The sequence below is a fragment of the Anabrus simplex genome, chromosome 2, assembly GCF_040414725.1.
Source record: "Anabrus simplex isolate iqAnaSimp1 chromosome 2, ASM4041472v1, whole genome shotgun sequence".
Classification (NCBI taxonomy): Eukaryota; Metazoa; Arthropoda; class Insecta; order Orthoptera; family Tettigoniidae; genus Anabrus; species Anabrus simplex.
In genome coordinates this window covers 637,395,853-637,409,825 of record NC_090266.1, presented here as the reverse complement: position 1 = coordinate 637,409,825, position 13,973 = coordinate 637,395,853, and the positions used below count along the sequence as shown (strand labels likewise).

Genomic DNA, 13,973 nt, shown 5'->3' with positions numbered 1-13,973 from the left:
AAGTGTTAAATGATATGTCCTCCTCTTCAGCTATTTGAATTAAGTCTGTGTAGACTTTCAAGAGATATTTTATTTTAGATATCATGTAGAATTTCTCACTTTTCACAATGCTATGATAATGCTATGATACATACCATATAGTCATGAGAACTTCTTTTTTAAGTTTTCCCTACCAAGATTGAAGCAATAATTAGAGTAGAAAAGCATTAACAATTTTACAACGAGCTATCTTTTCTTGTTAGGTATGAACATGGGTAAAATTTACTATCCAAGATTTTCAGTCAATCAATCAATCAATCCTGATTTGCATTTAGGGCAGTCACCCAGGTGGCAGATTCCCTATCTGTTGTTGTTTACCTAGACTTTTCTTAAATGATTGCAAATAAATTGGAAATTTATTGAACATCTCACTTGGTAAATTATTCCAATCCCCGACTCCCCTTCCTATAACATATCAGATGTAAGGCTTTTCAGGCGTTTGCTCTATTAACCAGCGTTTCGTCTTAGGTCTGACACTGGACTCGTCAGAGTGGGATGTGTCAGACCCTACCCACTGACGCTGGGTGTATGCAGGTGAGCTTAACAGAAGCCTTATATGAGGCACAGTCTGATAACTGCATACGGGAGACATATCTCCACAATGGAATTATTGCCCGCCTAGCAATTCCGAATGGAAAATTCTCAATTCCCATAGAGGGAATTAGATATTTTTCACCAATAGAGCATGTCGAAAACATATCAGATGTAAGGCGGGCAAGGATTTCTAATATCGAGGGAAAATTTGAAAGCCGTATATCTGCCGTCGAGGAAAATCTTGGGAGCTGTATTTCGGCTGTTGAAGGAAGGTTAGAAAACCGGTTTTAGACCGTCAAGGGGAATATGCAGAATATAAGGGAAAACATCCTTCACACAGTAGAAGATAGATTAACACAAACAGGACGTATCACTACACCTTTAACCCCCTCAAACCTGACCAGCAATACAGCACATCTAGACCCAAAGGTGATTATAGAGAGCGTTCCAGAATACCACGGGCAATGGGAGGAGAACCCTACTAGCTTCGTCGAGGGATCAGTCAGCCTATTGATGATGATGCTTGTTGTTTAAAGGGGCCTAACATCTAAGGTCATCGGCCCGTGATCAGCCTATTAGGAAGTACTAATTTACTAGAGGACATCTTCGTGCAACTCATCACACCACGATTAAAGGGGCAAGCCGCTACTAGGTGGAACAACTTGAAGGGTTTAAATCTAAACTGGATGGACTTCAAGAGGGAATTCATCGCTAGGTTTAATTCCGAAGGGGTGAAGAGCTCCGTGAAAAGAAAGCTACTGACTGAGGCACAACCCACTGGCATGAGAGCTAGCACCTTCGTCCTACAGCGTCTGCACCCAGAAGGAAGCGAAAACGAGATCTTACCAGATATCACAGAGCTACTCCATGATAAGATTTGACCCCTATTGAAAGTATCACAACCCAGATCCTTTGATGATCTACGTAGAATCATTGCCCAGCTGGAGGAGGAACATAAGAACAAAGCTACAGATGAGACCAGTGCTGTTGGGAAGTGCTACCAGTGTGGAAGAACGGGACACCTGAGGAACAAGTGCCCAGCTTTGACGTCGGAAAACTAGGTCCGGCCCATTCTGGATTGAGGGGGGATGGGACCGGGAACAGGAATACGCTTCAAGACCTGACAGATAAGAAGCCCTGGTCAAGTAGGAGAGGGATTGGTCAGATAGTGAGTAGAATAGGCCAACCCCGCCCAGCTATCATCTTAAGGATTGGCAACGAGAATTTTTCAGCCATACTCGACAGCCAAGCAAGCCACTCATTTGTCAATGGGACAGTTGCCAGATTATTACCGCCTATGAAGCCTCACCACCTCGGTAGGGTAGTGGGAGCAGCAGACGGGGTAACCTATTCCATCCAATGACAGACTAACCTAACCGCTAAATGCATGAACATACCTATTGTAATTGATGTTGCAGTGATTCAGAACCTGATACCTGACATCATATTATGTCATGACTTTCTGGTGGAATACAAAGTCATCCTAGACTATGCAGCTCATGAAGTTTTTTTTTTTGCTAGTTGCTGTATGTCACACCGATACAGATAGGTCTTATGGCCACGATGGGACAGGAAAGGCCTAGGAATGGGAAGGAAGCGGCCATGGCCTTAATTAAGGTACAGCCCCAGCATTTGCCTGATGTGAAAATGGGAAACCACGGAAAACCATCTTCAGGGCTGCCGACAGTGGGGTTCGAACCCACTATCTCCCGAATACTGGATACTGGCTGCACTTAGGCGACTGCAGCTATCAAGCTCGGTCATGAAGTCTTTTTGGGAAAAGACAGATGTCTGAGGGTCACCTGGCACGATGGAAATCTCCGGACTCACAAGGATACGGAAGTTGACATAAACCTGGCAGATATCCAGTTAACACGTCTTCGACCGAGTGAAGAAGAGGAACTGAGACACACCTTAAAGGACTTTCCAGAAGTCATCACCAACAAAATAGGACGGACTACCAGGGTAACGCACACCATTGAATGTAGCTCTTCCTCACCTATCAAGCAACGTCCATATCCAATCAACCCGGATAAACGCAACTTCGTCATCCAGAAGATTCAAGAGATGGAGGGGCAAGGTCTTATTGAACCGTCTACATCCTGTTGGGCTTCGCCTATCATCCTACCGAAGAAGAGGAAGAATGGGGAATATCGACTACGTGTGGACTTTCGCAGGTTGAACGAAAAGACCGTTAGTGAGTGATGCCTACCCCATGCCTGACCTGAAAGACTCACTGAAACAAGTAAGTGGGTCTAGGATTTTCAGCACGCTGGATCTCAACTTCAAATACTGGCAAGTGGAGGTCGAGGAAAGTTCTAGGCCACTGACCGCTTTCATGACACTGAGAGGATTTTATCAGTTTGCAGTAATGCCCTTTGGATTGAAGAATGCTCCTGCCACCTTCATGTGACTGATGGATAGGGTATTATCAGGATATGTTGGAGATGTTTGCCAAGTGTATCTCAACGACATTTTAATTCACAGCAAGAATTTTCAAGACCATCTTGTACATCTGAAGAAAGTGCTGGAACGACTGAAGATTCATGGACTGACTTGCTAACTGGGAAAGTGCCACTTCGCCCAGTCTCTTGTAGAATATCTTGGCCATGTCCTAAACTCTGAAGGCTTAGAAAGGCAACCGGAGAAGAATCGAGCTATCGAAGAAGCTGAACACCCACGGACCAAGCGACAAGTACGCCAGTTCCTTGGCTAGTGTGGATGGTATAGCAGCTTCGTGCCACACTTTGAAGAGAAGGCTATACCACTCACCAATCTACTCCATAACAACCGCCCATTCCGATGGACCAGCAAGGAAGAGGCAGCATTCCAAGGCATTAAGGCTGTGATATGCAACGCTCCTGGTCTAGCCCATCCCGACCCTCAACGGAAGATGTGCCTGCAGATGGATGCCAGCGACTCCGGCTTAGGAGCAGTGTTATTCCAGGAGAGGACTGACGGAAGAAGGGACATGTTTGAGTATGCCAGCAGGAAACTATCTCCCACCGAACAACATTACTGCACTGCCGAGAAGGAAGCCTTAGCTGTGGTGTTGGCCATGGGCAAATTCAAAGGCTACTTGGAGGGAAGGAAGTTCCAGCTCTACACTGATAAAGCCACTCTCAAATGGTTGAACTCGGTCTCTGGCTCAAAATTTAAATTGATGCGATGGGTCCTGTTAATCACAGAATTTGATTTCAATGTGTGTCACGTCCCAGGACCGACGAACATAGTAGCAGACAGCTTATCTAGGCACCCGGTGATGGAACCTGAAGCTAGGAACACCATTGTCGAGAGAGAGTTCCCAGAAATATTCGAGAGTGTGCCGAAGGCACCTTATGATCATCAAGGAGGAACTTGATCTGGAAGTAATCAAACAGTGGCAGGAACAAGACAAGCCATGTAGGACCATGGCGCAGTGGATTAGGAGACAGAACGCCGATAGTCGACTTGTCCTGAGGGAATTAAAGATATGCTACAAGAACTTCCTGGTTGACGGAGGACTCCTGATGTACAGGTCGCACCTCCCCGACATGCCTGCAGTAGTGGTTATCCCCAGACAACACGCGACGGACATCCTCGAGAAGTTCCACGACAGCACTGAAGCCGGACATCCAGGAGGCGAAGAGACATATCAGTCCATCCGACGAAGATTCTTCTGGGTCACCATGCGGAAAGACATCCTGGACTACGTGAAGGGATGCTACATCTGTGTGCCTGCACCAAGGCGAGCAACAGGAAGGCAGATTCCAGCCAACGAGGAAGACGGCCACAGCGCCCATGGGAAGTCATAGCCCTGGACTTGATGGGTCCTTACCCTAGAACACCACGGGGTAAAACAGGACTCCTAGTAATCACTGACACAAGTTGGATTGAGGCCTTTGTGATACCTGAAGCCACGATGGGACGCATCACCAGCCTGCTACAAGACGAGGTATTCAGCTGCTACAGTTATCCACGGTGCATTCTGTCAGACAACGGGAGTCAGTTCACATCGAGGAAGTGGCAGCAAATGATGACGGAATGGGGTGTGGGGCACTGGACCACCCCTATCTACAACTCTAAGGCAAATCCAATGGAACGACGGAGCAGAAGCTGAAAAGGATGCTACGAGTCCACCTGATAGACAAAGAACATCAACTGTGGGACCGTCAGATACTGCAGTCACTCTTTGGTCTGCGACGACGCATCAACCGTGTCACCGGCTATTCCCCAGCAGAGCTGTTTCTTGGTCGACAGCTGTACGGCACTGGAGATTGGGAGATTCGTCCACCATCCACTTTGGTCAAGATGATGCAGCTGCTTCCCTGGCAGAGTGGCAGCAGCAGCAGCAGCAGCAGCAGCAGCAGCAGCAGAACATCAAGGAGAAGTAAGCTTTGGCTGAGAAGAGATCTCTTACCCAGGCCAAGACTCAAGATGTCGAAGAGATGCAGATCTTCCTACCAGGCCAACAAGTTCTGCGACGTAACCACCCAGTCAGTAATAAGATTGGAGGGTTTCACCCAGGTCTCGCACCTAAGTGGGTTGTTCCCATTGAAGTAGGTAAACGGCTGGGCCATGGGGTCTATTTACTGAAGACCAACCCTCCTGTCAAGATCCACGCATCGGAGTTGCGGCGAGTCACCCAACCGCTACGCATACAGAGTAAGCGTGTAGGAGAGGCTACTAATGACACAGCACCATCTGGTCATTTGGAAGAGAACACATCAACTATCATCGAGGAAAAGGCTGGCAGCAAGGCAATCCCAACCCCCAACACGGCACATGCTGGTCAAGAGAATGAGGAGAGCACATCCAGCGACATTGAGGAAGAAACAATCTACGTCGAAGGCAAAGTCGACGAGTGTGACAAAGTGTGGAAATTGTTTCAAATTATAGGGGGGATATTGACGCAAGTATGATAACAGGTATAACTTGAAAACAGTATTCTCTCGCCCATGGGTAACTAATACAAGTTTAGAGCTTGAATTATTATTATTATGATTATTACTACGATCACGATTATTATTATTACACTAGAGTCCTGTTAATCCGAACCCTGTTAATCCAAAAGTCTGGTTAATTCGAACTGAAATATTAAATTTTTAAAAAATTCTCATTAAAATGAAACACCATATTATAGAATGAAGATGTACTTGCATTTTATTAGTCATATTTTACTAGAATAACTTAATGTAAACATGATTACACATCATAAACCATCAATCACTGGTCGTTTATCTGTACAAAGTCTGTTAGTATTTTTGCCGTAGTGATTGGAACCTACTCGAAGATGCAGTGTTAAACCAGCGTCTCATAAACATCACATCAATGGGCATAGCAGCGGAGTGTTGCTCGATGTAGCGTACGGCAAGTTCTAAGGTGGCCGCAGCATCTGAATGTGACACTAGTTGTTTCTTGTGGTCTTCTTTGTCGTCACTCTGTTCCTCGTCAACTCTAGATTCTTTCTCCACCATAGCTGCAATTTCTTGGTCTGTTGGTAATTGATGACAGTCAGCTTCCATCCACTCGCTAATGTCATTTTCATTGTTGTTTTCTCCTCTACGGGTTCGTAACTACCCTACTGTAATTTTATACAGTATTTTATTAATGCAACTGCTAAAGAATGGACATTTCATATTACAGTATGTACTGTACTGTATTGTAGAAACTATTTTCCTCAGACGGTTGAGGCGCTGGCCTTCTGATCCCAACTTGGCAGGTTCAATCCTGGCTCAGTATGGTGGTACTTGAAGGTGCTCAAATACGTCAGCCTCATGTAAGTAGATTTACTGGCACGTAAAAGAACTCCTCCGGGAGAAAATCCCGGCACCTAGGTGTCTCCGGAAACTGTAAAAGTAGTTAGCGGGATGTAAAAATAATAACATTATTATTAGAAAATATTTTCCGGTTAATCCGAAAATTTCGTAATCCGAATAGACTCCGGTCCCAATTAGTTCGGATTAACGAGACTCTACTGTACTTGTAGGTATAGTTATTATGATTATTATTATTTTACAATTATTATTATTGTATGTATAGCTGTGAAGAGTTACATCCATATGGTATTATTATTATTATTATTATTATTATTATTATTATTATTATTATTATTATTATTATTATTATTATTATTATTATTATATGCAATATGATCGTGTTGTTTTTGAGGTTATGTCATGAAACAGGCACTGTACATAGACATTTATATCAGATCACTAATGTAAATACCTGTAAATTAATATTATAATTTATTCTTACATGTATATATAAATTGTAATCCATAATTTTGAAACACACTGTAACTTCCAGAATGGTATAGACACTAGAGTGATTGAGAATATTTCATACATTACAAACTGTGTATTACGCACTCTAGAATTTTCACAAAAATATATTTTGTAATGTAACTTTCTAGAAGTCTGGCCAGGCACATTTATAAGGAGACGATCTTGATGGTGAAGTTAGTTACTGTAGTTACTGTTAGTTGTTGGTTAGTAAAGTTATGGTGTAGCAAGTATATATCTCGGGCTGACATGCAATATTTGCAGTCTCCATATTGAAATACGCAGTCATCTCTTTTCAACTGTGTTCTTCGAGCATAGAAATAGATAGAGAGGGCGATCCGTATGTTTCTACCGGCCAAGCGTGGCACCAACATTAAGTTCTGAGCGATTAGCTGATGTAGGGCAAAACAAGGCGGTCTTCCATAAGAAGAGCATTGCGGAGTGTTTTTAAATCCCTATTTAAGCGTGCTCCTTATGATTAATTGATTTAAACTATTGAAGATGGTGATAAATGCAATTCCCTAGGAATATTTCCATTCCTTTTTGTATGAAAAATTGTATCATTTTATATACGTGATATTCTGATGTGTTTATGTATCAGTTAAGCAATACGGTGACGTGAATAGGTCTCACGTTGTTAACCTATTTTAGTTCTCCTAATTTCACAAGTTTAATTTTTCTCCGTAATATTCATCTGAAATAGTTATTTTTAAAATATTTTCACAGTGCTGCAAATAATAAACTCAACAAAACATACCAACAACCTGCATTTCTAATAATGCCGATTTCATGCTGGTTAAGCCTTGTAAATTAAGAAACGTGACCGATAATAACGCAGTTGTCCCCACTGCACCTATAATAATTATGGTCAAAGAAAGGTTGAAATTACCATTACTTTGCAGGTGATAACCTCAAGGTTCTCTTATTAAAAAAAGCTATCACACTTATTCACAGACCTTCACATTGAATTTACAGATGCACATCTAGATATTCAGCCACTATCATGCATGAACGCACATAGAACAACCAAGCATCTGTATTAGTCACTATCAGATATGAATAAGCACGTGCACACACACCAAAAGTTGTTCAACTCTTCTAAATACTCAGGCTATATCAAAATATAACTGAGTTAGTTAAGCCTAATGAGATGTAACATTCACAAAACTATCCTTAAAAATGTACAATAACATAATTTACAATATGACAAAAGACAGGAAGCCATGTAGGCTACAACTCACCAAAACAGCTGCAGCCAGTTAATACACAAATGTATGATAGAAGACAAAACTATAATTGAGGTAGTTAAGCCTAATAAGATGTAACATTCAATTCACAAAACTATCCCTAAAAATGTACAATAACATAATGTACAATATTATGGAAGACAGGAAGCCATGTAGGCTACAAGTCAGCAAAACAGCTGCAGCCAGTTAATACCCAAATGTATGATAAAACGCAGGAAACAAATATTTACATGTAAGTTATTCACCATTCTTCTCCAGGATGAAGATCAGGAATGTTTTGAAAACCAGAGAACTGCATGTCTTCACAATACTGTCCTAAATCACTGATGATTGAACAATATGTTCTTGTTCAATACACTTCTTACTTTCTTTCTGTCTCTTTTCTTCCTTAGCACATTCATGTCGCATTCTGGAATTGATATTGCACTTCACAATTAACTTAACCAAGTCCATTTCATGGCTCTCTGCAAGTTCTTGCTCAAGTAAAAGGTCCTTTATACAATAAAACAAGGTTCCATTTATCGACCTCGACAAACTTCTTTGCTCCTTAGTACATTGATATTTCTGAGTGCACTTTCAGTCAACTTACACGACACTATCACATCTTAGGAAGGCACGATTAATCCCTCACCTCCAGAGTACATCTTCTCCTTGATTAAAGCGTAATCTGTGTAGTTCTCTCTGGCAATCCTCAGAGCACTCAAGCCTACTGCACATTTGATAAGGCATTCCACCTTCCTCACCACAAATTCAGCAATATATGTCACATCACTCACATATGGGGATAACTGTTCAAATGCTGGATGAGTGCAGTAGTTATGATCAAAATCTGGAATGAGTGGGATATCTGCAACCCTATCCTGTGATACTGCGAGAATCGCATGACACTGTAAATCTGAACTGGGCTCGGAGCTAGATGCACTCAATATATTAATTTGATCCAAGGCAATGCAGTTACTTGAATCTGCTCCTTTTACCTCATGGTGAACCAGCAGTATTTTGTATGCAGCTTTAAACTGAGCAGCAGTAGGGTTATTGTTATCACCACCTCTCCTTCTAATGGCAGAGAACAATACCTCCAAGTAGTCCTGACTGAATTTGTACAATAACAGGTATTTCAGTTTATGCTGCTCATTGAGGACTAAATACTTATAGAGGCCAAGGCAACTTCTTATGTACACCAAAAATCCAAGAAATCCAGTCTTCTTTCTTGAGTGAAGAACAGAAGAGTCCAATGAACTTGACGTTAATAGCCGCATGATGTATGATTCTGCCTTGCTGAGGAAATCCTTTATAAAAACCTCTGTTTTGAGAGAGAATGCACACTTAAATCCCTTTTGTAATATATTCATGCTGTTCAAACTGTCAAATATGTTATTAAAAATTTCTAAAAATTCAGCTGTAGCATCACGGTCTTCAAATAAATCATACCCTGAATTTTTCAAATACCTGAGTGCCTGAGCCACACTGTTACCCAAAGTTTGGGCTGCTAATTTGACTTTCATCTTTTCCGATTCCCAATTAATATGGCACTTACGAATCTTAGTGGCAAGCATTAATCCCTCTTCTAGTTGTATTTCCACTAGTTTTTCTACATATGTCCATTTTATGGCATTACCTTCACTGTTAAAAATTGTGCCCAAAGAAGCCAAAGAATTCCTCACCAATTTCAGCATGTGACACACATCTAGGAAAATAAAAACTGGCTCTTTTGTCACTGGGTGCTCAACTGAGGTTTTCTCATTGGTTTGGTGAATATCCAGTCCCAGATATTTTACCATTGACAAGTTGCTGGCTGCCCCATCAAACGTTAAACTGACTACATGAATACCAGTGTCATGCAATTTGGTCAGAGCAGTGGTTAGTAAATTTGCCTTATCTTCTCCTGACAAGCTATCAATTAAAAAATAAGCTATGGGAACCTTCCAATGGCCATTGATGGCATTTACCAGAAGCACAAGGGCCTCCTTTGCTTCTGGGAGTGAATCATCATCAACATCAGACCCCATGTCCACATGACCACATGTGGCCTTTCCATCCCATTCTATCTTGTTCCTGATGGACATTTCATCAATGATGAGGCTACAAAGGACAGGTTTACCTGTGGCATTACCTTCCTTTACTTTAAGCTTTAGAGCTGTTAGAGCATCTTTTGTGAAGCCAGGAGAGCTATCAACATGTTGGTACCATTTCCTTAGAGTGCGTGGATGAGGCAAGCATACATTGAACACCTTTCTTACATAGTTGTAAGCCTTACTGGAATAGAAGTGCATTGTAAGGACAAAGCATCGCAACCCTTCAGAATACTGTTGCTGTTTATTACCCATTTTTTTCTGGAACAGTTCTTCAGCAGGATCTGAGAAGGAAGCCTGTGAAGGTAAAAAGGATTGTAAGTAGGAATAAATAACTTATGCATGGCTATAAAAATTTCCTAACATAAAAAGGACCTAGTTGTTGGTTATAGGACAATAATCAAGCAAGTTTTTTAAGATCACAAATTTCTCTTGAACCAACAAATGTAGCGAGTATAAAAAAGAGTTTTACTGACCTTTAACATTGCTGCAGCATTTTCATTCATCATTAGTTCCTTCTGTAAATGAGCCACCAATGAATTTAAATAATTATTTCTTTTCTTAATTCTTGTATTTAGTTTCAGTAGGTTTTTCAGTCTTTTCCTTTGAGAACAAATTGTGCTGCATGCATTGAAGAGACATCTCTTTGCCTTTTGGTGGGAATTCATGTCACTTTCTTCAAAATCACCAATGTAATGCTTTCTTTCTTTCTTTCTTTCTTTCTTTCTTTAGACTTGCCTGGAATGTTAGAACTAGTATTGGGAATGTTTTTGGTGGATGGAGCATGCTGCTCAGTTGAATTATCATTACTTTCAATTACTGGAAGTGAAGATGAAGTGCAAGGGGTATTTCGACTTTTAGGTGGCTTACAATGCCTGGAATATTTGTTCAGGTGTTCTGGAAAATCAGAAACAGTTAGAATTGATCCTTTCAGAGGAAATGGATGGCCAAACCTCTCGTTGTCAAAGCAGCTTGGTTCAAAATGCTTTGAACAAAGTTTACTAAATTTTGATGGCTGAAAATCCTCTCTCTTCATATTCATGACCCATTTCTTAAGCAGTTGGAGGTCTGAAGGGAAACTGAAATAAGTGAATAACATAATCAGTTATGCTTAGAGGGTGATATCCAGCAATGTATCCCACAACAATCCATTGTTATTCTCCCTCCCCAAACATTTATATCTTACATTAAATAAATGATAATGTTACTTCATTTGAGTGGCTTGGGACATATTGGCCGCCATTCCCTTATCCTCAGGTGTTTGTTGAATTTGTCTGATAACCTAGTGTGTGTAACTAGTTTTTAAGGTCTAAGATTCGGGTAGGGGAAAACCTGGGGAAAACCACTATTCTAAGTATGGCCAGTCAGCACCGGGATTCGAACTTTCTATCTTAGGACATCCGGCTTAGCCGCGTAGTCTAGGTGCGCGACTTACGGCTGTGCTGTGAGGTCCAGAAATAAATTTAGGTTACGAGGAAAAATGAGTATGTCAAAAAAGTTCAAAGTAAGATATGTCCATGATGTAGTTATAAGTCAGAACTAAACTATATGTACCTAGGCCTAATATTTCATTTGGTCCCAATGGTACAAGTAAACATGTTAATATCTATCTATGGGAGAAGAGTACAAGTCATTTTCTGACTTATACTCGATTTTCCTGGCAGCCTAGATACTGTATGAAATCAAGACAGTGTCTTTTCAGTTACAGATTTTAATCCTTACCCATGAAAAGATATCTTACTCCCCTTTTCAGATCTCTGACTGAAATTGTAAGCAGAGCAAGATGTGACCATTTTTGCTATATTCTTTCAGACTGGTGTACTTCACTTAGCACATCAACGAAAATACGTGTTTTTTTAATGTTTGTAACACATTAAAATTGCATAGAAAAAGCATGGTTTGTCGACAATGAATTGTTGAAATCTCCCCGCTTACTCTATCTATTTGTATGCTCGAAGACTGTTTTTCAAAGTTGTAACCTCCATATTGAAGTGTTGGCAGGTGTTTTTAATAATGGTGGCTTTGTTGATATTCTTGAAGTGAAGTGTTTGATACTGTGATTAAGGTTATGTGTGTGTTAATTTGTGAATATATGTGAATAAGAATAACTGTACCAACCGAAAGCATCTCGTGAGTGTCTGTGTGGATACGTTAATATCCATATTAAATGTCTGCATTCCCCGTTTACAGCTGGTCGAACGAAGGTAGTCGTATAGTTAAATCCTGCACTGCTAGTGAGCGTGACCTGTCTAACCACTTGGTACTCAACAGTCTGAGTGAACTATCACTATCAAGGTTGAGGAAGGTCCACCTATTCAGTACCATTAATTTGTTACTATATTTTATTAATACTGGGACTAGTTTCAACCCTTATTAACTTGGGTCATCTTCGAGCCATAAAAACCAAAAATGAAAAGAATATTGTGCAAGTAGACACCAATATAATGCTATACTTAGCATGTCTGAAATTTGTTGACATAAGGACATGTTTAAGCACATATGAGTCTTAACTAGGCTGATATTGAACCACTCAAATGGCGTTAGTGACAGCTTATCCCCGTGTTGGAAAAACTAGAGTCTCAATAAATGAAAACAGTGTAGATGAAATGAAATGAAGTTATATGGCTTTTAGTGCCAGGAGTGTCCGAGGACATGTTCGGCTCGCCAGGTGCATGTCTTTTGATTTGACTCCTGTAGGCGACCTGCACGTCATGATGAGGATGAAATGATGATGAAGACGACACATACACCCAGCCCCAGCGAAATTAACCATTGATGGTTAAAATTTCCGAACCTGCTGGGAATTAAACCCAGGACCCCTCTGACCAAGGGCCAGCACGCTAACCATTTAACCATGGAGAATGTAGATGAATGTAAGACAATACTATTAAAAACAAGGTGAAATGAACACATAAAAGCTATTATGTATGATGCTAAAGATTATGGTATATCACATATTCTTGAGTCTTGATTTATCTTGATGTCATTTGGTCAACATATATGTAAGGAACGTCTTTGTTCCAATAAGTTGTGCCTTAATGAATAAAATATACGTTTATGAATTATTGTGTGGCTGAGCAAAACCTGAGAGGAAGCAATATGGATAACTAAATTAAGAAAGGATGATGAGCAAAGTGTAGGAATACTTCGTAAAAGTAACAACTGCAAATGGTCAACATGCAGTATACGTACCATGTAAATGTTGTGCTTCTTTATTGACGTTTTCATCTATTACCTCACATATGAAAACACACGTGTAAAGTGTGGCCTCATACAGTATCACATGATATCAAACAAAACATTACGCAAAAGTGTGCAACAGATCTCCATCCATTTGCGGTACTTTCGGAAATAGCATCCTAGATCTATGTCCAAAACGAGTTAATGTTGGCGCAGACTATGGACGAATGAACGTTGCTGATATTCTTACTACAACAATTTATTTATTAAAAGATTTCCTTTCTGATGATGTTATATTTGCAGAGTGGAGAAATAACAGCGCAGAATACCCAAGACTTAATCTGCTAGCGAAGAAAATAGTCTATTCCAGCCTCTCAACCCGTAAATGATGGTCTTTTGATTCATTCTATACTAAAACAGACAACACAATAGTGATGAATGTTTGGGATGATGTGAAAGACAGTACAAGTTAATAATCTGTGTCTACTAACGTGACAAGTTGGTCTCACAGTGTTTATAGTACCAAGTTAGTAATAACTAGAGCCTGGATTTCCATGCACTATGATATCTCAAAATATGCATGCATTCGTGCACTATCATATGGCAAAACATGCACAATAAACTTGAAAATATGC

The 13,973-nt window shown here is 40.6% G+C and overlaps 1 protein-coding gene across 1 annotated transcript in view; it reads left to right on the top strand.

Moving 5' to 3' along the window:
• Ak3 (Adenylate kinase 3) overlaps positions 1-13,973 on the top strand; it is a 127,840-nt gene that overhangs the window by 111,133 nt on the left and 2,734 nt on the right. The window lies entirely within an intron of this gene.